At 38.4% G+C, this 24,159-nt stretch overlaps 1 long non-coding RNA gene across 1 annotated transcript; it reads left to right on the top strand.

Moving 5' to 3' along the window:
* Positions 1–4,787: 4,787 nt before the first annotated feature.
* Positions 4,788–23,687, top strand: LOC122481304. Its single transcript, XR_006296816.1, has 2 exons — positions 4,788–5,981; positions 12,666–23,687. It is a non-coding gene; the product is annotated as an uncharacterized LOC122481304 (long non-coding RNA).
* Positions 23,688–24,159: the final 472 nt, after the last annotated feature.

Below are 24,159 nucleotides of genomic sequence, written 5' to 3'. Positions count from 1 at the left end.
CCTCATTTTATAGGTAAGAAAACAAAAGGTTCTGGTGCTCTTTCTACTATGTATTTTATCAAAAAGTGAGGTTAGGTTGGAGGGAAAAACATCTAAAATTTGTGAATTCTAAGCTCCAATAGAAAATTTCATTCTTTTAAATTTAAGTGTCAATACATTACCCCAAAGAGAAAGTAGAGACAACTAAGCAACTCAAAGGTCACCACTGCTATCCCCTTGCTTTGTGCTTTGAATTCGTCAGTGACTCTCTTCGTGTAAGTGTGGACAAGCAATGGTTGAATACCCAAAATGCATCCTAAGTGTGTGGAGGAGTCAGAACAGAAAAGATGGACAAAATGTAAGCAAAGGAAAGTGTGAGCCTGCCAAGAGGTTCCGAGAGCGGACCACAGGGAGGGAAATGAGGACGCGTAGGCGAAGCAGATGCAGCCAAAGGGGTGCAAACTGCGGCGCAGGTACAGGTTGGCAGGGAAGGGGCCAGGTAACTGCTGGGGTCCTGAGGTCCTGAGGCTCCAGCAAGCCAGTAAGAGGGACGGAGACGGGGAAGAGGAACCGGCACAAAAACTGCAGGAGGAAGCCGAGGCCGACCTAGTGAGCAGCGAAGACCTTCCAGAAGAAAAGAGAAGGCGCCAATGCGAGCTTAGAACGATACTAGGGGGTTAGGGAAAGAGTACGAAAAAGCTGAAGAGGCAGAGAGGGGTGCTGATGAGAGATGGAAAGGGCGCGCAGGGAGGTGGGAAGTGAAGCGAAGCCTTCGGGCAGTGGGCAGGTGAGAAGAAGAGCGGGGGCTGTGAGCTGAGGTGGGCCGGTGCGCGCAGGCGGGACCCGCCGCTGACTCAGGGACCCCGAGCCCTCGGCGTCCAAACCGCGCGGGTGGTGGGGGGGGGGGGAGGGGGGGCGGAGCCTTGAGAGCGTGGGCGGGCCAAAGGGCGGGGCCTGCGCCTGACGCGCCTCGAGGCCGCAGCGGCCGCAGGCCGGGAGGGGCGGCGGCAGCGGCGGCAGCCGCGGGGGAGGGGCACGGCGTCAGCGCGTCGCCGGCTGGGCCGCGCCGGTGGCCAGGAGGGAGAGACAAGGAGGAGGAGGAGGAGGAGGAGGTGAGTAGGCTCCGGGCTGGGGAGCCGCGCGGCCCGGCGGGGAGGCGGGGAGCGCGGCCCCTCCCCTTCCCTCCCCGACGCCCGCCTCGCGGGGCCGCGCGGCGCGGAGTTCCCAGAGGGGCAGCGGCGGCGGCGGCGGCGGCGGCGGCGGCGGCGCGAGGAGTTGGGGGTGGGGGGGGCGGAGCTGAGGGCCGCGCGGGCGGTGCGCTTCTCGAGCGCACGCGCTGCGCTCCTGGTGCCGTGATCCGCGTCGCGCCCGGAGCGGGGCACACGGGCTGCTGCGTTGCAATCCTGCACGCTGGCCATTTTGTGATTTAATTTTTTTGAGTTCTGCGCTTCGTGCGTGCCAGGTTCCCGCGGCCCGGCGCGCCGCCGCCACCTTCTCGAACTGCAGGCGAGGGGCGGGTGGGGGCGCGTTACGTCCCCGCGGGGAGAAGGGAGGCCGGGTTCCCGGGTTTGGCCTGAGTAGGCGGAGGGGCCTCCTGGCAGATCCAGAGGCTGCCGGGCCGGGTCCCTTGCGACGCCCGGCCCCCGGCCTTCCTGAAGGGAACCTTTGCGCCTGGCCCCTCTATCGCCCTCACTTTCTTGCTTTCGTCAGCCCCTCTCCCTCTGGGCCAGTTGAAACGAAAGACCTCATTCGCCCGTTACCCCTTCCCTCCAGTGAGGATCCGGCGTGTACTTATTTTGATCGGGAGCCGGGCTAAGTGTTCTGGTGGAAAGGTTCTCTTAATCTAAGTCTTGTAAATCCAGCCATGTACTCTACAGCGAAGTTGCAGTGCTCCACAATTTAACCTTTAGGCTCCAGGGAGTGCGCGCGCTTTCTCCCTGCCTCTCGCTCTCTCTCTGTCTCTCTCTCAAATACAACTTTTAGAGTCTTCTGAGAACTGTAAGCATTAGATTATCTTTGAGATAATTCTTAAGTTAGCGCCTTCGGGCAGCTCGATGGGAGGTTCAAAGAGAAGGCTTTACACTTTTTCCTCCACCTGTATCACCGTCTGAAATGGAAAACGTTGACTTGACGGTGATTTTCCACCAAGAGGTGGGTTTCACAATGCAGCCCCGAGTGCTGTGGCTCACCTTGGTTGTTTGGTGCTACCTCTGAAGTTGATTTTAAAGCCCAATGTAGTGGTCAGATAAAGGAGCTGCTGAAAAGAAGGTCAGAATAATTCAGTAGAGCCATTTTATTGCATTCTGTTAACCTGTTTAAGTAAGCTAAAGCGTGGCAGGAGTTTCACCTAGGAACCCACGTACCAAGTGCTATGGTGAATTTTAATGCATTCCAGGTCTGATGTGGAATAGATTCTCCTTAGCTCTTTTATTGTATATTTTCCTTAGGATCTTGTATTTAATGAAACAGTTTGAGTATGGAGGGTTGGAGGAGTACGTTTTGAATCATGAGACTTTCTTTGACAAACTTGTAAACTAAGTGGCTAAAATATGAACCATGATACTGAGATAAAAATAAGAAACTGAATTTTTGGCATTATCAGTTTGAGAAGTTGACTTCTTTACTCCTGTTTTGAAACCCTGTTGACATTTTAATCTTATGTACTACAGAAGTACAGAATTTTCTGTTTGTAAGGGACTTTCGCAGTTTAATCCAAACCCATTATTTCACAGGGAGAAATTAAAGTTTCTTGAAGATATTTAACAACAGTTAAATAGAACTGGTTGGCTTAATGAACTGAAATGAACACTTAAGTATACAGTTTAGACCTCTCCGATGAATACTCTTGTGCCAAAATTTGTTTTGAATATGTTATCTTAAGAAAAGCCTAGTAATTACTAAATTTTCTTTTTTCTTTTTTCCTGTTTTGAGTATATGCCTTAGTATGCCTTAGTTTATGATTTGGACCCATTAGATACAAATGACAAATTATGTATAGTTGGGAAATGTTACATTCCATCAGTTGAAATAGTACTTTCCAGTTTGATTGAAATTAGTAATTATTTTCACTCTAAGAACGTTTGTTCATATTCTTGTTTCAGATAGTCTGTTTCAATTCTAGGAGAGTGGCAGTTCAAGATCCTCATATATAAGACTCTGGTGTATGTAATCTTGATATCGATGAGGAAGAAAGGTGCTATACGCATGTAGTAATTGAATTCCAGTTCCCGAGCCAACATCACTTTTCTTGGTGGGCCTCAGATGCAGAGGTCCTGAAGTCCTGGCTAAGGCAGGGTGAATTCTTTGCATATGCACCACAGTGTTTAGGCATTTAGCAAATACTTTTTGGTAAATACTTGTGTACACTTTACCTGGTGACCAGGTCTTATTCTTTCTGTGTAAGCCTCGTGTCTAGTGCTTGTGGTCATTTTGGGCTCAATCAAACTTAAGGGAGCCAAGTGCCTGGAAGTCATGAATCATGATATTGTAAACTTGAAATCATTCCATTTCCATATACGTGCTGAATCAAATATTCTATTAAGTTAAATTCCAGTATTGGAAGAGGTAGCAGGTATCAAATATTTTAGAAAAATTGGGAGGACAAACTTAACATTGAGAATTTTATTCTTTTAACATGTTACTCACTGTGAAGTTGGGAAAAAGGAGCATTATTTAAATTTTTTGATAGGTCACCCAGTAGAGCTGAAGTAATGTGAATTTTCTAGTGAAATTTTCCACTGGAGCAAAGTTTGACAGCCATCTATTGAGTGACCCTCTAATTGTTACCGTAGGCCACATTTTAAAGTTTTGGTTTCACTTTATAAGGATAAACATTTTTCAGCATATAAGGATAAACCTTTTTAAGGAGCATGACTTTTGGAGTCCAGACTACCTTGGCAGGCTGTCCTGAAATGATGTATTAAATGGTTTCAGGCTGTATTCGATACGGCATTCTGGTGATACAGTAAAAACAAAAGAACAAAAAACCCGAAAAACTCACTGTATTTTCTTTTTTTCTTAGGCTTATCTCTTCTTTCTTTAATAGATCAGAATAGTGTGTTTTGTTTATTTAAAATAAAAATTGAGGAAAAGTTTCAAGCATTTCTTTTGGGAAGTACCACCACTCCACCCTTTGAATAGCTTTGGAAAATAATGTTTGAGCAAATGCAAGGTCAGTTCCTTCCAGTGAGTCCTATTTGAATATGTAGAGCCATATAAATAATAGCCTTCACAAGGATAACATTTTTGTACTACGTGTATTGTTTTCTATGACTCTATTACTGAAAACATTTGTATAGTACAGTAGGGCAGTATTTAATGTATAGGAAGCAAATCTTTCACATGTATCATTGCTGGTTCTTTTGCTAGTCCCAGTCTGTGTGTTCTATCCACTGCAAGTTCTATCCCTTCGACCCAGTTTTTACATTGCTTTTTTTTTTTTTTTTTTTTATTTATTTTTGGGACAGAGAGAGACAGAGCATGAACGGGGGAGGGGCAGAGAGAGAGGGAGACACAGAATTGGAAACAGGCTCCAGGCTCTGAGCCATCAGCCCAGAGCCCGACGCGGGGCTCGAACCCACGGACCGCGAGATCGTGACCTGGCTGAAGTCGGACGCTTAACCGACTGCGCCACCCAGGCGCCCCTACATTGCTTTTTAAGACTGAAAATACAGGGGTGCCTGAGTGGCTCAGTCAGTTAAGTGTCTGATTTCCACTCGGGTCATGATCTCATGGTTCATGGGTTCAAGCCCCACATCAGGCTCTGTGCTGACAGTTCAGATTCTGGAGCCTACTTCGGATTCTGTGTCTCCCTCTCTCTGTGCATTCTCCACTCATTCTCTCTCACTTGCTCTCAAAATAATAAATAAACGTTAAAAAAAAAAAAAAAAGACTTAAAATACATTAAGACCTCCATCCACTTCCAGATGTGTGATCTGGACTTACTCCGGTGCCCTGAGCGTTCATTGTTCACAGAAGTATGGTATCTCATTGTACCGTTGGCATATGTGCAGTTTGACCATGAAATTCTCATTTTAAAAAACACATTACTCATCAAGAGTTTTGAAAGACATAGCATAAACATTTAATGAGGTGTGTGTGAGGCATCTAGAATATTTCAATGTAGGTTTAGGTGGAATTAGGGTATGGATTCATTAATCAGTAAGAATTAGGAAGACTAATCCTTTCTTGCTACACTTTAAGTTCATACTTAAGTCATTTAAATAGATGAGTGTTTTGTTTTTGAGTATTTATTTTTAAAAGTAACCAGAGAAGCAATTCCACAGCCTTTCTTTAGTAAGTGTTAAATTGTCCATAGAGTTGATATGTTTTCTGGTGTTGTTTCTTTTTGTACACCAGATCCCTTGTGGACCTGAAACCTTGCCTTAAGCCTGCTTAAGAACTCTAACCTCTTGGTCATCTGCCTCTCCTTGCTATATCCCCTATTCCTCTCCTGGACTTGGGACCTGTTCTTGTCCACAGGCAGATGGTTGGGGCTCTATTTCAACCGAGGCAGAACTTGCAGAGCCAAGATACTGTGATATTGCCTCTGGGATTTGAACTTACTGGATTGACGCCTTGGATACTGAGGACAGGCTAGCTGAGAGCTGGGCTCTTTGGCTATTACGATTTGGGCCCATTTTGAGGGTCAGCTTTTCATTTGCATCAGGCTCTAGAACACCCTAGACTTCATCCAGTCATTACTTAGATCCCTTTCCTGATTATACCTGTTGGATTCTTTGCCTTCTTAGTTGACTCATGTAATGGGTGATTTATATCCCCCATTTTCAGTGGTAGCTATTTTTAAGTATTTGATAGTCTACCCATGTCTTCTCTCAGTTTTGAACTTTCATTTGACCAAGTAGCTGTTGTATTTTCCCATGGCACATTTGTTTATGATCTGTCTTTCCTTCTAGATTATGTGTACCCTGAGTGTTGAAACTGAATCTGTGCTCTTCCTGGTGGTGTTCTCAGCACTCAGTACAGTGCCTGGCAAATAGCAGGTGATAAATAAATATTGATTAATATAAAATTCATCCTAGCAGTAAGTTTGTTGTCAGTATGGGAAATCAGTGTCCGTATAGAAATTTAGAATTCATACAAGAAGTTTAGACATTTCATTACCATCATTAGTACTACAGAGTCTGTATATTTTAAATTATAAGCATATCCATATAAAAAAATAGCTTGGCAGGGCATTTATTTAAGAAGAAAAGGTGTATAATTTTTGCTATGCATTTTAAGGTATTGCATGTTTCAGTTTTTCTTGAGTTTGATTAATATATATGTAATATTTTTTACACATTGAAGTTTTATGGCACTATAAAGAAGTGAGTTTAATGGTCCTCTTTTTGTTCATTAGTAATTGTATACTAAAGAGTAAATTCTCATTAAAAGGCCCTTAAATGCCTGCTCATAAAAAGAGAGACCTCTTTGATTTTGTTCTCCGTACAGTCGTGGTTATTGTTTTGAGGCAGGTCACCAAACTCTTTAGTAGTGTAAACCGTTAAGTTGGTTTCAGAACAGTAGTCAGTCATGTATTGAATACCCAAATTACCATGTCTTCAGACAGTAATGCAAACACTCTCTATTAAAAAGGTAATGACCATAACTTTTTTTGTAGAATTTCTCGTGCTAATTTTTTGAAGAGGACTTTTGAACTAAATTTCCTGTGAAGGCCAACATCTCATACTTTCAATGATAGTGGAGTATATGTGTATGTGTAGAGAGGCGGGGGGGAGATGGTATTTTTGGTAGTGGTATTTTTAAGTGGACAGTTTACTAATTATGGTGAGGTAACATTTTACAACTCTAAAAGGAAAACTTCAATTATCTGAATGAAATTAGGTACATGAAATTAATTCAGATAAATGGGGGAATCCTTAGTGTAAATGATGCATGTCAAGAGACATGACCTCAATCTTGTTTTTTTGTTTTTTGTTTTTTTTTTTCTATATATGTCAGCTGCTTTTACATTACTAGATTGTGATTTTTTTTTGGTGATGGGAGGAGGTAAAGTTTGCTGTGTAGTTTTTTGTTTTTATCCTTTGCCACAAAGGGAATCCAGAATGTGGTATTCTATGAGAAGTGTAATTCTCATCTCTCGCCTGTACTGCCCTGCCCTTTTAGGTGGTATACCATAGCCTTCCATTTTGTCACCTTCCTGTCAAATGTCAAATGTGTTTGTGGAATACACATACAGTTTGTTTGAGAATACAGTTTGTTTGAAATTAAAGCCACACCCCTCTATCCAATCACAAGATGTTTATCCTTCCCAAAAGCTGAGTTACAAGAAGTTAAGATGAATTGAGCTGGGTAAACCTTAATTCCTTCCCTGTCCCCCGTAAGGTTTAATATGAAGCAGTATCTTATGATGTAGGACCTTAAAATAGAAACAAACACTGGGGCATAACCCCTGGCTTTTATGGATCCTTATTTGAAATGAAAATTTTGCTGATTGATTAGAGTTTAGGAATGCTTTAGGAAACTGATTTCTGCTGTTGTTTATTAAGTGTGCAGCACTCTTGGGCTCCTGGCATCTGAAAGCTATTGTGTAAAGAGTGGACAGCCTCTGTAGCTGTGATGACATTTTTCTCTAGGCATTCTTTTGTTTTGGTTTTGAACAGAGATAGGGTTATCTCAGCTATGGAGATGTGTGTAGAAATTTTACTTCTCTTTTCAACATTACCTGTTGACATTTTACCTAAAGCACCTGTGGACATTTTTTATTTTCATTCTTTATTTTCAGCATGTAGCTGCTTCCTTTTTGCCTCTAGGTCTTTGAGATACAAGATGATTCATATCTTGATTACCTTGGGTAAAGTGGATATGATATCAGCAAGTTCTGTATCCAGACCTTGTGAACAATTCCTAGGTCATTGCCTGAGACCTTCTTAAATATATGCAGGCAGTGTGATTGAAGAGCTTAGGCTTCAGGGTCAGTTGAAACTGATTTTGACCCTGTACCATTTATGAACAGCATATCTTTGGGGAAAGTTAGCTACTTTTCTGGGTTTCAGTTTCCTCAGAATAATCTTACCTGTATTGATTTATTGTCATATACAGATAAGTGTTTAATGGTGTGAGTTAGTTCATCATCTACCTAGATCATTTTAAAAGGAAGTAGGTTTTGTTCTATTTGAAGACAGAGATAATCAAATTAGTAAGAATCTTTTCAAATAGAGGTCTTGCTCATTTGAATTTAAAACTATGTAAGATTCTTGCAACAGTCAATCTATTTATATACTCAGGGTACACTGATATGTGACAGAGAGAGGTAGAATATGTAGCATACTTTTGAATTAAGACAGACTTGGATTTGTCTATAGGTGATCTAGCACTTGGGTAACCTTTGGGAAGGGAACTTTACTTTCTTGACTCAGTTTTCATCTGTAAAATGGGTAATAAAAGTGTAAAGAATAATAAAGGGTGAAAAAGGATAATATGTTGTTGTAAAGATTTCAGAGAGGAAGTATGCAAAATACTTAGTAATGCCTGAATCCATAAATACTGTAGTTGTTATTGTGACCTCAGACAAATGACTTCCCCTCTCTCTACTTCAGGTTTCCTCATCTGTAGCATGAGTATATCAGAGAACTAGTAGAATTATTATGAGGATTTAATGAGATAATACATGTAAGCGCTCATTTCATGTTAATTGGTGTTACATTGTTTGGTTTCCAAATGAGTAGGACCAATTTTGAATTAAAATGAAAGAATTTGTACAGATATTTAATATAATTCTTATGTTGCGGGATATTTATTATCAATTTGGGGATGGCAACTTATCATTTATAGCTTTCATTGTTTCCTTAAGACAACAGTTCTCAGACTGTGATATGTAGACCCATGGGGGTTGCCGAGAGCCTTTTAGGGGGTCTGTGAGGTTAAAACTTTTTTCATAGTAATACTGACTTCTTGCTGTTCCCATTGCTTTGACATTTGCCTCACTGATACTAAAACAATGGTGGGTAAAACTGTGGGCATCTTAGTAGATATTAAATGGCAGTGGCATCAAACTGTACTAGTAATCATTGTATTCTTTATTACCATGCTTTCCCAGTAAAAAAACAAAACAGAAAAGCCAGTTTCACTGAATAATGTCCTTGATGAAGCAGTAAAAAAAATTTTTTTATTAAATCTTCATCCCTGAGTACACTTTGTTTTAATACTCTTTTTGTGATGAGATAGGAAATACGCAAAAAACATTGCTGCTGCGTATGCAGAGTACATTGGTTGGCTCAAGGAAAAACCCTTCTATGATTTTTTTGAGTTTCAAGCTGAATTAATCGTATTTTTCATGAAACATCACTTTTACTTGTAATAATGACTACCAAACTATGATTATTTAGATTTAGATATTTGGCAATCATTTTCTTGAAAATGAACAAAGTAAGCCTGTCACTTTGGGGAAAACAACTGGTAATACTTGTTGCCAGTGATAAAATTTGAGCTTTCAAGTGAAAATTAAAATTTTGGAGAACTTGTATCACCTGCTGTGCCCTTGTCAGCTTCCCAGTACTTAAAGACTTTTCTGATGAGATGGGTAATGATATTAATGAATCTGCGTTTTTACTGTGGTATTAATTAGTTAATTATGTCAAGATTTGGAATATAAACAAATGCAAGGAGCTGATATTTTCAAAGTGATCAGCATTACAAAATTATTGGTAAAAAACCCTCATAAAAAGCAAGTAACAGGGATGTCTGGGTGGCTCAGTTAAGTGTCAGACTCTTGATTTCTACTCAGGTCATGATGTCACTATTGGTGAGATTCATCCCTGCATCGGGCTCTGTTGACAGGTGTAGTCTGCTTGGGATTGTCTGTCTCCGTTTCTCTCTCTCTCTTTCTCTCTCTCAAAAATAAATAAAACATTAAAAAATAAAAGCAAGTGACAGAATACAAAGAGTTTATGTGATAATAGGATCCATGTTATAGATAACCTTCAAACTCCAGCTTGTCAAGTTTTGGTGTAGTATCAAAGAACAACATTCATAATTATTTGAAAAGGCAATTCATATTAACGTTAATTCCTTTTTTATTGAAATCAAAACAACATATCACAACAGATTGAACATAGAAGAAGATAGGAGAATTCATCTTCTATTAAATTAGAAAGAAATTTCCTATTTTTTTAAAGGAAAGTAATTTTTCATAAAGGCTGTCATATTACATATGCCATTGAAATTTTAAAATGAATTAATACTTAAACTTTTCTCATTTAATTTCTAATATAGTAAATATTGACAATTCTAACTCACATTAACAAAAAGTCGAGAATTCTCAATTTTTGAGAACACAAAGGAGTTCTGATACTAAAAAGTTTGAACTGTTCCCTAAAGGGAAGGAGACTAGATTCATCAAAAGATTAAAGTTCTGAAGTTTTACTCTTTTGAGTGTTCCTTTGGAATATGGACTATATGCCTCTACTTTATTTTTCTGGATTTGAGGGTATGTTGCTGGACTTCTGGGTCATTCCCCAAGTGGGCAGAGGGTTCCTGTATGTGTTATTGAAGAAGATTTTCCTTTTATTTAAGGTTGGTGCTACCTATATGCTATTCACAATTGAGATAAGGTTAATGGTCATTTCAGTCAGCCTATTCATTTTTGATACAAACTGTTTTGTTTGTGTTAGAGCTATTCATGCAGGTTTCAGAATTGTTCAGCATGGCAGTCTATTTCAAAGTTGTAGTGAAATTCACTGCTAAAAATAAACTGCCATTTTCTCTGAAGTCTTTACATGAGGCTAATCTGTTCTGCTATAAAGTCTTCCTGACATTTCATAGCTGTTTTCTTTTTTAAATTTTTTTTTTTTCAACGTTTATTTATTTTTGGGACAGAGAGAGACAGAGCATGAACAGGCGAGGGGCAGAGAGAGAGGGAGACACAGAATCGGAAACAGGCTCCAGGCTCTGAGCCATCAGCCCAGAGCCCGACGTGGGGCTCGAACTCACGGACCGCGAGATCGTGACCTGGCTGAAGTCGGACGCTTAACCGACTGCGCCACCCAGGCGCCCCTCATAGCTGTTTTCTAGTATAGTCAGTCTACAACTTATTTGTGATTATTTGCAGCAATATAATATAAATTGCAGATGGGTTCTATGCCATTAATAGTATGGGCATAGCTTCATTGTGGACTATTGGCATGTTTCTTTGGGGAATTATATTCTCACTGGTAGAAGTCTAGCCAAATACATTTCTCCATTTTAGTGGCTCAGTGGCAGGAACCCCCCGCCCACTTTTCCCTTACGGTAGAAATGGGATTGTTAAAGCTTTGGTAGAAGGAAGAGAGACATTCTGAGGCAGTGCTCAAGAAACACAGATACTTTGAGCTCCCCAAGTGAGTAAAGGGTAATTGTTAACACGATCAGGTGAAGCAGGTGTAGAAACTTGGGGCTAATTGGCAATGATGAAAGGAAAAAGAAGGGATGTTCTGAATGCTGCTTGGGAATGAGATATTCCCTTTTTAGGGCAGTTGCTAAAAAATAAGAGATGCCTTAACGTGGGTAGTTCTAGGTTGGGAAATCCATTTATATAGAATTTTTTTTTGTTGTTGTGCTCCTATATTTGGTTATTGTATGAACTGAGCTCAAGAAACAATGACAAGCCGGTTGGGAAGGTTGAACTCATGGATTTATAGGCCAGAGGTGTGAATGTAAAAGGAAATGAAGTCCAGGGGCATTTATGAACAGGAGGAGTAGTGGAAGCCAGGAAAATGTTGCAGTATGCAGATTGTCCACAGGGGCCCTGAATAAATTCATGTTACAGAGTGGTTGTTAGAGCAGGGGTAAAACTGGCTATCAGCCAGCAGAAATCTGTGATTGACTGCTGTGACTCACAGCCTATTGTCCTAGGATCTCTGGCAGGAAATAGAGAATTTTAAGACTGGTATGCAGTGCAGGAAGCCTGTTATGGAGAATGGTTGACATAACGCAGAAATCGAGAACTAGGAGAACTTAGAGATATGGGAGAGGCCAGTGTTGGAGAGGAATTTCATTTGAAGCTGAGCTCCTTGTCTTCTTCTTGTCCAAGGGCAATGTTGACCCCTTGGATTGAGGCTAGGCTGAGCCAAAGTGGAAAGCAAAGTAACTATAGCTGTCTGCACTGGAGTGACAGGCTTGCCCAGAAATATTTGTTAAACAAATTGATGAAGGTATGGCAAGGGAACAGCTGGGTCATTGAACACAGGTTCTTCATGCAACAGATACCAGGTGTCCTATTTCCTACCTACTCGATATCCTCAGGTCAGGGGTTGGCAGACTTTTTCTTTAAAGCACCAGAGAGTAGATGTATTCATCTTTATGGGTCATGTGGTCTGTGTTGCGCCTACTTAAGTTTGCCATTGTAGCATGGAAGCAGCCATAGAGAAGTACATAAGTGAATGAGTAGCTATGCTTCCACTAAAATGGAAGGAGACTGAAGTTTGTATTTCATATAATTTCACATGTCACAAAACACTAACCTTTTTTAAAAAACTTTTTTCAACCATTTAAAAATATAAAATCTGTTCTCAGGTCATGGCTGTATGAGCATAGGCAGTGGGCTAAATTTTGGCCCATGGGCTCTAGTTTGCCGATCCTGGTTGTAGTCAAAGAAATCACTATCAGTTATGATGCTGAAAGCTTAGCGTTACTGAAGTAGATATTATCTAGGACAATGCTGTTGGTGACACTGTCTTGTTTTATAGGTGACACTGATGATAAAAATCCGTTCAAGAATTTAGATGTGACATCTGCAGCAGGTTCAGATCTCTCAGCTATAAGACAAACTGGATACTTCATAAAGATTTTCATCTGTTATGCACAGAGCCAAAATCCGTTACTGAAATTGTCTGGGTGAGCAGCCTGCTGGGTCCAGTGATGACGCACTAGTAGACAAAGAAGTTGAAAAAGAAGGATGGCATATTCTTTGGATGACTGGCAGAGTGTGACGCCAGTATGGCATCAAGCCCTACTATGATTCCAAGGACTTCATGACTAAATAAAATTTTTTTTTTTTTTTTTTTTTTTTTTTTGGTGGAGGTAGTCGGAGTAAATTTAATTCTTACTTGGGGAGTGTGTAATGTATTATCATTTCATAATGATACATGGTAATTGCTTTGGTAAACTATGAAGATTCTGTCCATTTACGGAACTTACGTAGTTATCACCTTTTAGTATTGGGTTCTTTTACTTCAAGGGAAATAGAGTAAAGAAGAACATCTACTTAAGCTAAAAAAATTAACCTAAGAAGGTTAATTTAAAGACTGTCATTATTATAAGAAAGTTTTTGCTTTGGGGCATTCTTGAAATTTTGCTCTCCCCCAGCATGCATAAAATATGTTTCTGTTTGCAAAAAGCTATTGTACCCAGAACTTTCTAAGAAAACATCCTTTTGCATAGGCTTTTGAACTCCTTAGGGGTAGAAAATCAGTCTATAATATTAGGGGCATAGAACAGTTGAATTAAAAAATTAATATCTTTAGATCTATTAACTAAATTCATTTAAAATGATTAGTGAACAGATGTGGATTGGAAATAACCCTGTATTTTCTGGAACCATTAAATCACAAGAAAACTGGAACATCAAAGTATTCTCTGAAACAAATCAGTATTTTATTTTGTTAGAGACCCTGCTTTTGGCATGTATCTGTTTATTCCAGTAGTAGAGGATTTGAAAGCAGTGCTACCAAATGAAGTGGGTGGATTCTTAATGTTGAATCCCATTTTTTTTTTTCAGTGAATCTTCAACATTTTTTTCATTTTAGCATTCAACAAAAACTCTGGCATCCCAGAATATAAAACATAGATTCATGCAGCTCATCTACAAACAGAAAAAGATTCCCTCATGACTTACCTTGAAAGCTGTTCAGGGCATATACTATTCAGGGCATATACTGTTTTATTCAAGGCATATACTCTTGAATTTGTCAGTATGCCACGGCTACTACTGCATGTTTTTGGTCAGAGTGCAGTGCAACCAACAGCCGTCCTGCTAGGAAGAAGATCTGTGGTTGCTGAATAGTCGAAGTTACACACATCTAATTTACAAGTCAGATTAGAGATCAGAATCCTATGATAGCTTTATGTGGAATTGATTTCATTTCATGGTTTTTAAAGGTGTTTTTCATCGAAGCAATGCCTATAACTGAAAGGTGTGTTGTAGCATTTGAATGCTTTAAACTTTTGAATCTGGAATGAAAAGGATGTTCTTATAGATGTTCAGATCCTGGAACTCAGGGATTTTGAAGTAAAATGCTCTTGTCATTCATTTATTGTGCCATAATTAAACTGCCCTGTGTTATTGTCATTAATATTTGGAAAACTTGGCCATTTTCAAATATGAGGCACTTTAGGAAAGACTGTTGTATGTGTGTGTTTGTGTTTAAAGCAGCAAACTACTTTTACCTTATAAATAAGATACATGTAATAAAAATTATGTGGGTTTAACATTGATAACACATTTGAATCAGGAATTCATTGTGGTCTTCTGAAAACCTATGAGAGGGAGGGGACAATAACCAGAGCATTTTGTATATTGCAATTTTTTTTTTCTAAAGCAAACTTTTATCAAAATATACAGAAGAGTGGATACATGTAGCTTGATAGGTTTCAGTTACTCTTAATTCACCTGTTCTTATTGAAATTGAGAAGACCTCTCATAAAAGTATAAAAAAGTGGTTCATTGCAAAAAGGATAGTGGTATTGCTTGGAATTTGAGAATGTAGTGGCAAGAAAATATCTGTGTTAATCTTTTATATGGTTTTTGAGATAATAATTCATTTGAATATAATCAGGAGAAGAAGAAAATCCAGGTGTTTAAAACTAGTTTCGCATCAGTGGTCAGAAGGATATTTTGTTTATCCTCCCCCACATCCCATACTCATGTGATAAGTTCTTATGAATTGATTTCTGAGATGACAAAACATTAGAAATTGCAGGGTTTTGAGAATTCATCAATTACATCTTTTTGTCCACTGTTTTATGTAGGACCTGTTTGTTGATGATATTTATAGGGTATGAGGAAGGCAATGATTCTGGCTTTTGTGGATTTCAAAAAAGACTTTGAAGAAAAAGATTAATGGAAAGTTAGGATGTAATAGGCATACATTATTGTGTTAATTACTGTCTTAATTTTAGTAAAGCAGTGACTGTTTAGGTGCATCCTTCCACTACTGCCTTGCCCCCTAACTTCATAATCCCCTGGCTAAAGCTGCTTTTTGTTAAGGCAAGTGACATAATTTTATGAATGGAGAAAATGAGGCTATTCTAGACATTGGGAAATTAGTGGAATGTAAAGGGAGAAAGAGATTGTAAATGTGATACGTAACAAGATCATAGACTAGCACTCTATTTTTGGATTGACGGGTGGTATCCATGCAATAGAGTGGTTTATTATGTACTATTTATTTAAAGCTTCCTGTTTAGTAGGTATCGACTAAGATACTTTGCAAAAGTTTTAATTCGTTCTGCAACCTTGAAAGCAAGTGCAATTATCCTAATTTCCTGATGAAAAACCTAAGGGGTATACACAAGGTCTTAGAGGTAAAGATCCAGAGTCCCACATTGCGTCTCATTTTATAGAGGCCTTTTCTCTCCAGTCGTTGTCTGATAAATGAAGAAATAAAGTAATCTGAAAGGCCAGCATACAGTATGGAAAGATTTTAGGATTAGTGTCTTTTAACATAAATACCTTCATGTTGGTGTTGCAGAAGGATGTTGGAGCCTCCTTAGAAAGTAGGGAGATAGTACATTTGCGAATACTGTATCTGGACTCTAGAACTTCTCCAACTAATGGGTTACCAGTTAATATAGTACTGTATAGCTGTGTTTTCAGATGTAAGTGATGCCATGATACAAAATCTATAAATGAAAGGTCGGTGATAATGAGCTGCCACAGTAACATATGTCATAAGCTAGATTAGATCAACTTCGAATAGAATGTATACAAAAATGCTTGAAAGAGGGTTGGTTTAAAAAGTCTGATTACAGTCTAGGGTGACTACCAGTTTGGGGTGTGGGAATAACCGTGGAAAAACAGTGTCACAAAGCCCATTAAAATGAGAACTGTAGATGTCTACAGCCTTTACAAGTAGAGCTATACTGCCTATAACAAAACATCATCTCCTTGGAAGGACACATTCAGTCACTTGGTTAGGAACAGTGCCTTAGCAGTATTTTTTTTTTTTTTTGAATGTTTAATTTTGAGAGAGAGGCAGAGAGAGAGGGAGATAGAGAATCTGAAGCAGTCTTGGGGCTCTGAGCTGTCAGCACAGAGCCCTATGTGGGGCTCGAACTTGAAATGGCAAGATCATGACCTGAGCCAAAGTCAGATGCTTAACAGCTGAGCCACCCAGGTGCCCCTTAGCAGCACTGTTTTTAAGTGTAAAAGACAACTGTGTGAAAGGGCTTTCAAGTCTAAATATCCAACTATGTTTTTTCAGGTATAGAGTAAATGATAAGGAATCTTTGACTTTGTCATTCATTGGTCCTTTAGGAGGAGTGAAGTGAGCAAACAACAAACAACAAAAAACACAGCCAAGGTGGCAGCATGGTCAAGTGGCTTAAATATGAGTACTTTGGCACCTTGGTGAAGGATGTGGTATTGGAGACAGGAAAAAAATGTTGTAATTATTGAACTCAAGATGCTAGAATGCAAAATAATTATTTTAATTACTTGAAAATACAGGGGAAAAAAGCAAACAAATCCCACGAAGGGTAAGATTTAAGCAGAGACAGTCAAGAGTGAAGTGGTTGTATGATATTCCTAGACAGAGTTTTTACTCAAAAAAGGAGAAAAATTGATGAGAGAAATCAGGAAAAGGGATTTCGAAATAGGTGTTACAGAAATAGGGAAGTACGCTCCTCCAAGATTGCTAGGAGGCAGAGAAAACATTGGATAAGTAGGAGAAGAGTGATCATAAACACGACGTTGAATTCATACTTTATAGTAGTCAAAAGTGACCACCTGTTTTAGGTCATGATCTCCCAATAAAAGACCTGCTGATTGGTCTCATTCATTCTGTGAATGCTTATGGATGTTTCTGTGGGCTAAAATTATCCATGTAGCCTTGTGACAGTGGGTAAACATGGATTTGGATTTGGGTTTTAGAGTCTGATTTAGGCTGTAAGTTTGTTAAGATTATTACCAATATATTTTCAGCTTTTACTAAGAGATTATATTTTACATTAGCTGGCTATCCTTGACATTGTTCAGAAGTAAGATTCCAGATGTGATTTAAATCAACTTTATTGAATGTAATTTGTATACAAAAATACAGTCATTTTAAAATGTATAATTAATGAACTTTGACAGTGTATCTACCCATGTAACTACTCCCTTCCCCCCATTCAAGACACAGAACATTTTAACATCCTCCAAAACTTCCCTTATGCCTTTTTCAGTCAGTTCTTCCCTCTCCTTGAAGACAACTTCTGTTCCGATTTCTATTTTCCTTAGATTAGGAAGTTTGTTCTTGAAGTTTACATGGAGACATAGAGCATGTACTGTTTTGTATCTGGCTTCTTTTCCTCAATATAGTGGTTTTGAGATTTATCCTTACTGTTGTATGTATTAGTGGTTCATTTTGTTTTACTGCTGAGTAATACTCTGTTTTGCCACAATTCGTTTATCTATTCTGTTAATAGACATTTGATTTTCTTTTCCCCCCTCTGGTTTTTGGCTATTGTGAGTAAAGCTGCTATAAACAGGATTCTTGTATAATTCTTTTTGTGGACAATATATTTTAATTTCTTTGGATTAAATACCTCAGAGTGGAATTGTTCTGTTATAGGACTGGTGTATGTTTTAATTTCAGAAGTGTATATATAATCTTATATGTATAACTTTTACAACGTCACACCAGTCTCAGCATGCATTTTTAGTTCAAATCTGTAAATCTCTGTGCTTTGTACTACTTATGGATACTGGTTTGTACTAAATGATTTCTCTAACCAGAGAAGTTTCAGAATTATTCTTCATGTAATAATTGAAATTTAGTAAATAGTCTTATGATATATCTATTTTTTTAAAAATCATAAGTTACAGTATATCTAACATTAACTTAAATAGATGTGTAATTGTCAACTTGGTTTGTTGTGTAGAATTTTAAATTTTGTAGGCAGCAGATGTTTGGATTTGAAAGTGAGCATTCTCCATTTTATGCAGTGGCTCTTCATTGAATGTAAATATATTTAAATGAGATGTTTGACATAGGAATACTATACTAATCTACTAAGGTAACATTTGTATGACCCAATGAGGAATCTTTTTCTTTTTTCTTGATGCTTTCAGTCAATAGCGTCCCCCTCCTTTTTTGGTAAATCTTTATTTCACATGGAGTTGCTTAAAATGAAGGGTCCCTTATATTAGGTAAGCAGTAGTTGCATTGTAGGGGAATTGCACCTCCAAAAACAGGATGATGATCAGGATTTGTTTCAGGATTTTAGCTAAAGCTCCAAAGCTGAAAATAAAAGTTAATAAGTATCCTTGCATTCTAAGGACGGATATGGGACTTAGTAAAGGAGAATAGAACTGCAGCACCCACTTCCCATATATAACAAATTAGAAAAGAGGGGAATATTACAAGTGTCATTCAGACGAGGAATTGTTTGTTGGAGTTAGTTTGTGACATTTCCGTTTTTCCCCAAAAGGACCTTCTGTTTCCAGCCCAGAATTTGGGTATGTCTGCCAGAAGTGTAGATTGGTATTTAACATCTTGTCTGGATATTTAATGACCTACAGAATCTTGTGTCTTTTACTGCATTGGCACCTTCCAGAGAGTTCTTGAAGGAGAATGATAATATGTTTTCCAGAGTTTGGAGCATTCCTGAACATAGACTTCTTTCTAGAGTGGAGGAGGGTAACCGGAGCCAGTGATGTGACATTGTGTGTGTGTGTGTGTGTGTGTGTACGTACACCAAGTGGACACCATGGAAGTAACCAGGCTTGAGTTGTCTTGGTGGTTGCTGTCAGGGAGAGCTTGCCATACGATGGGACAGTGCTTAGGATGGTTAAAAGGTCAGCCTGAGAATCCATCCCTCAGTCAAGGCGCCATGCAGGGTGGAGGAGACAGCCTTTTATGTTTGCTGTAACTTACAGCCACTCTGCTGTGCAGACCTGAAGTGTACTGTCTAAAGCGGGTGCCTTTTAGAATGAGAGAAGGTTCTATCAATGATTCCGTAAGGGTAACAGATCATCCTGCTTCATGGCCATCCAGTAAATCCCCAGGGAGGTAGGCACCCAGGGCATTTGTCCTTCTTCCTCTGCCTATCCTGATTTGTGGGAACTAGAAAGTTGAGGGAGGAAGTGGAGAAAATGGAAAGAGCTAGAAAGAATATTGAAAAAGACAGCTATGCTCTTTCTCTTCGCTGGCCTGAGGTTGAGGTGGGGTTGTGTGGATAAGATACAAAGTTGAAGGTTTAAATTGGATTAGACTGTATTTTGCAGTATTAGAAAGTGGATGAGAAACAATAGGATTTATCTGGGACAGTATGGAGAGATGGGGAAGTGAGATCTAGAAGAGTATGTTTATTTATTGGAAGAGTATGTTTAAAGTGATGAAAGGAAGTTAAAGCATATATCCCATTAAGTTCTATTTGATCATTTTCTTAGTTTAATAGGGTTTTAAGTTAAGCCTTTAGTGAGTACATAAAACATGGTATGTTAAGGTATCATGTTGAGTATTTTAGGGAGGGAAAAGATGGCTAAGGTGTTCTGCCCTCAAGGAGCCTCTGTTTTAGTGTCATATAGCTAAATAATCCATGGTGGAATGACATAGGTGCTCTAGACATGTCAGTGGCAATGCTGTGGGGATGTGGAAAGAACTAAATACTGCTGGGGTTCGGGGGCAGGCTTTGTGGTGGAGGCTGAGTTTGATCTGGGTCTTGAAGGAGGAGAAGGGTATCGCTGGGAAGAAAGGCATTCTAGCATGAGGTAATAATCAAGATGTGGAATTGGAAATGAATAGATACTTAGAAAGAAATAATGCTCATTCCACACTGAAAATTTTACTTTTTAAAAAATGGTTTTAAGCACTAGGTAAGCATGGTTACCCGTGTTACAATTCTGCTTGAAGTTTGGTATTCTTACCTGTCATTTTTGTATTTCTTTAGTAATGCACAAAATGGTGTCTGTCTTTTTGAGATACAGTGTGAAAATGTTATTCACTTTAGAACCTAGATGGTTGTAAGCATCAAAACCAAACATCTAGATCTAATCACAAAGTCGATTACTCTCCTTGATTTAAAACAGTAAAATGTAGAGAAGATGATTTTTTTACATATGATTTTGAGAAGCATTTGGCAGTGCAATTAGTTTCATAACAAGTGATTGTTTTTTAAAGCCTTCCCAGAATAAGAATGAGTATCTTGATGCTAGTGTCACTTTTAAATAGCTATAGTTCCAGGAATGTGTCTGTTCACGTTGTTATCTTAAATACACACCTTATCTATCCATATTGCTGTACTTCAGATGTGAAAGTAAAAATAAAGGTGTGAAGTGCCTAGCAGACTTGTATGGATTTATGTAAATCAGAAAATATACAAGTAGTCCATTAGTGCTGAGGCCTTATTATATTAAATTCTAGTATGAACTGTTTCCTGAAAGTTTTACACACACACACTCACTCACTCCTCATACCCAGTGATTTACTTTGTAAAAAAAAAAAAAAATAATCATAATGAAAATCTTTAATTTATAATAGATTTTTTCCTCTGAACCCCTGACACTTGTCTAATTGTGTTACCTCCATATGGGTATTTAAGGGTATTTAAATTGAAAATGCTCAGAACTCAGCTGATCTTTTTACTCAAACTTCTTTCATTTTTAGTCTTCCCCCTCTTAATGACATGTCCATCCCCTTCATCCACGTTACTTAGACCAGAAAACCTTGGAGTCCTCCCTGTCTCATCTCTCTTTGTGTCGGTATGTTATTTGTCAGTAGTTCATATTGGCTTTACCATCAAAATACATTTAGAATCTGAATCTTACCACCTCTCAGCACCTCCACTATCACCTGGCTCAAGTCATTATTATCTCTTACTTGGATTATGTTAATAGCCTCCTGACTGTTCTCTTAGCTTCCTCTTAAAATCTTCAACTCATAACCTAGCACTTCAGTCTAGTCTGTGTGCAGTAACCAAAATAATCATGGTTAAAACATAAGTCAATCCTGTCATTCTTCAATTAAAAACTTCAGTAGTTTCCTTTCTTACACTGTGTAAAAGCTAAAGTCTTTGTAGTAGCTTATGAGATGCTACATGATATTGCCCCATCTGCAACCTCATCTTTTACTTAGTACCTTCTGTTTACATATGACACCTTGTTGTTCCTTGAATAGCCAGCCTCAGAGCCTTTGCTCTTGCTCTTTCTTCTTTCTGGAATGCTTTTCCCCCCAGATAACTTCTTAGCTTTCCCCCTAATCTTTCTTGGATCTTTATTGAAATGTTACATTCCTAGTGAGACCTTCTTTGACTACCTTGTTTAAAGTGTCTCCCATTGCCTAGCGGCTTTATTTTTCTGGTTAGCACTTTCCCAGTCTTGTTGTCTTTTACTTTTACTTTTTTATGGTATTTGCTGTTAGAATGAAAGCTTGATGAGGCGGGGATTTAGTTTTGTTTTACTGCTGTACCACACTCAGAATCATTCCTGGTACATAGTTGGTATTTAACACACGATTGATTGAACAAATAAAAGACAGTAAGACATTTATAGGGGTTAAACCTGAGTAAAACTAGATGTGCCCTTTATTGGCATCTTTGGTTGATGATACTCTTAATGTCTGAATGCTACTTCTTTTAAAATTTTAAATCAAATATATTTGGGGTATAATTTACATATAATAAAAGGCAGTTATTTTAAATGTATAGGTCAATGAGTTTTGACAAATAAACACTTGTTTGTCAAATACTTATTTGACAGATAAGCTTCTTGTAACTACTACGATCAAGGTGTAGAACACTTCTGTCCCCTCAAAACGTTCCCATGTGTTCCTTTGCAGGCACTTCTTCCTCCTTCATTGCCATTTCTAGGCAACTATTGGTTTGATTTTTGTCACTGAATTAGTTTTGCCTGTTCTTGGGTTTTACACAAATAGAAGCACACATTATGCGTTCTTTTTAGCATGAGACTTTCGAAGCTTACTGTGTTATTGTATATCTTAGTGTAGTTCCTTTTCACAGGGTGCATTGTGTCAATGTGCCACAATTTACCTGTTTGTGCACATTTGGGGTGTTCCTAGTTTTTGCCTATAAAGAGTGATGCTACCATGAATGTTCATGTACAAGTATTTGTGTACGTATGCTTTGATTCTTCTGGGTTAAGTAATCCAGGAGTAGAATTCTAGTGTCATGTGGTCAAGTGTATGTTTAACTTTGTAAGAAACTGCCAAACTGTTTTCTAAGTGGTTGTGCCATATTCCTGCAATAATAGGAAGGTTCTAGTTGCCCCACATTCTGGCCAACACTTGGTATTATTCTTTTGAGTTCAGACATTCTCATGAGTATGTAGTTTTATCTCATTGTGGTTTTAATTTCATTTTCCCTGATTACTAGTGATGTTGATTTTTTTATTTACTTATTGGCCATTTGTTCATCTTTTGTGAAGTATCTGTTCAGATCTTTTGCCCATTTAAAAAATTGGATTTGTTTGTTTTCTTGTCACTTATGTATAACTTTTAATCTATCTGGATACAGGTCCTTTGTCAGGTATATTTTCTCTTGGTTTGTAGACTGCTCTTTCCTTTCATTGATAATTTCTTTTGAAGAGCAGAAGTAAATTAAATTTTTAATAAATCTAGTTTATCCATTTTTTTTGGTCTGTGCTTTTTTCCCTTTCTTCCTCGTTCTCCCCATCCTCCTCCCCTCTTCCCCCTCCTTCTCCTTCTTCTTCTTTTTTTGTTTCTGCCTAAAAATCTTTAGTTAACTCCAGCTTGTGAAGATTTTCTCCTGTGTTTTCTTCTGAAAGGTGTACACTAGGTCTCTGGTCCATTTTGAGGTAATTTTTGTGTAGTGTGTGAGGTGAGGATCAAGGTTAATTCTTTTCCATGTCTAGTTGTTCAAGGACCATTTCTTGAAAAAACTGTCTTTTCTCCTTTGAGTTACCTTGAAAACTTTTGTTAAAAATGAGCTAATCATATAAAATATATATCTTTTCCAAGACACTTATGGTAACCTATATGTCTATTATGCCAACACAACACTTTTTATACTGTCTTGAAATCAGTGGTATAAATTCTCTAACTTTGTTCCTTTTTGAAATTGTTTGGGTCCTCTAAATTCTTTCCATTTCCGTATTGATTATAGAATTCGTTTGTACATTTATACAAAACACCTCTAGGAATTTTGATTGGCATTACATTGTATAGAATAATCTGGGGAGGATGAATTTTTAGACAGTATTGGGTTATTTAAACTCAAAGACCTGAGGTATTTTCACTTATTTACTTATTTTTTAATTTCTCTCAGTAGTGTTTTATCTTTTGTTAGGTTTATCCTAAGTGAATAGAATATGAATTATATTTTTGGATGTTATTGAAAATGCAGTTAAAATATATCTTACAGTTAGTCATTGTTAGTATGCAGAAATACAATTGATTTTTATATGTCAAATGTGTATCCTGCTACCTTATTAATTCATAAATTTTTGTGAATTTTTGTGTGACTTCCTCAAGGTACTCTTTGTAGATGACTGTTAATTACAAATAAAGAGAGTTTTACATCTTTCTTTCCAATCTTTATGTGTTTTACTCCTTTTTTTTTTTTTTTTTTGACGTTCATTCATTTTTGAGACAAAGAGAGTGTGAGTTGGGGAGGGGCAAAGAGAGAGGGAGACACAGAATCCGAAGCAGGCTCCAGGCTCTGAGCTGTTGGCACAGAGCCAGACATGGGGCTCGAACCCATAAACTGTGAGATCATGACCTGGGCTGAAGTCGGACCCTTAACTGACTGAGCCACCCAGGCACCCTCTTTTATTTCGTTTTTAATGCACTGGATAGGACTTACAGAGAAGTGTTAAATGTAAGTGGTGAGAGTAAGCATTCTTTCCTTATTCCTGGATATAGAAGGCTATTCAGACTTTAACCACTGTGTATGGTGTTAACTTCAAATTTCTTTATAGATACCATATATTAGGTAGAGCACATTCCCTTTTATTTTTAGTATGCTGAGCTTTTATTGTAAACGAATGTTAAATTTTGTCATAAT

The sequence above is a fragment of the Prionailurus bengalensis genome, chromosome C1 (assembly GCF_016509475.1).
Source record: "Prionailurus bengalensis isolate Pbe53 chromosome C1, Fcat_Pben_1.1_paternal_pri, whole genome shotgun sequence".
NCBI classification, from domain to species: Eukaryota; Metazoa; Chordata; class Mammalia; order Carnivora; family Felidae; genus Prionailurus; species Prionailurus bengalensis.
Note: the sequence above shows the minus strand (reverse complement) of the source record. Positions and strands in the feature narration are given on the sequence as shown.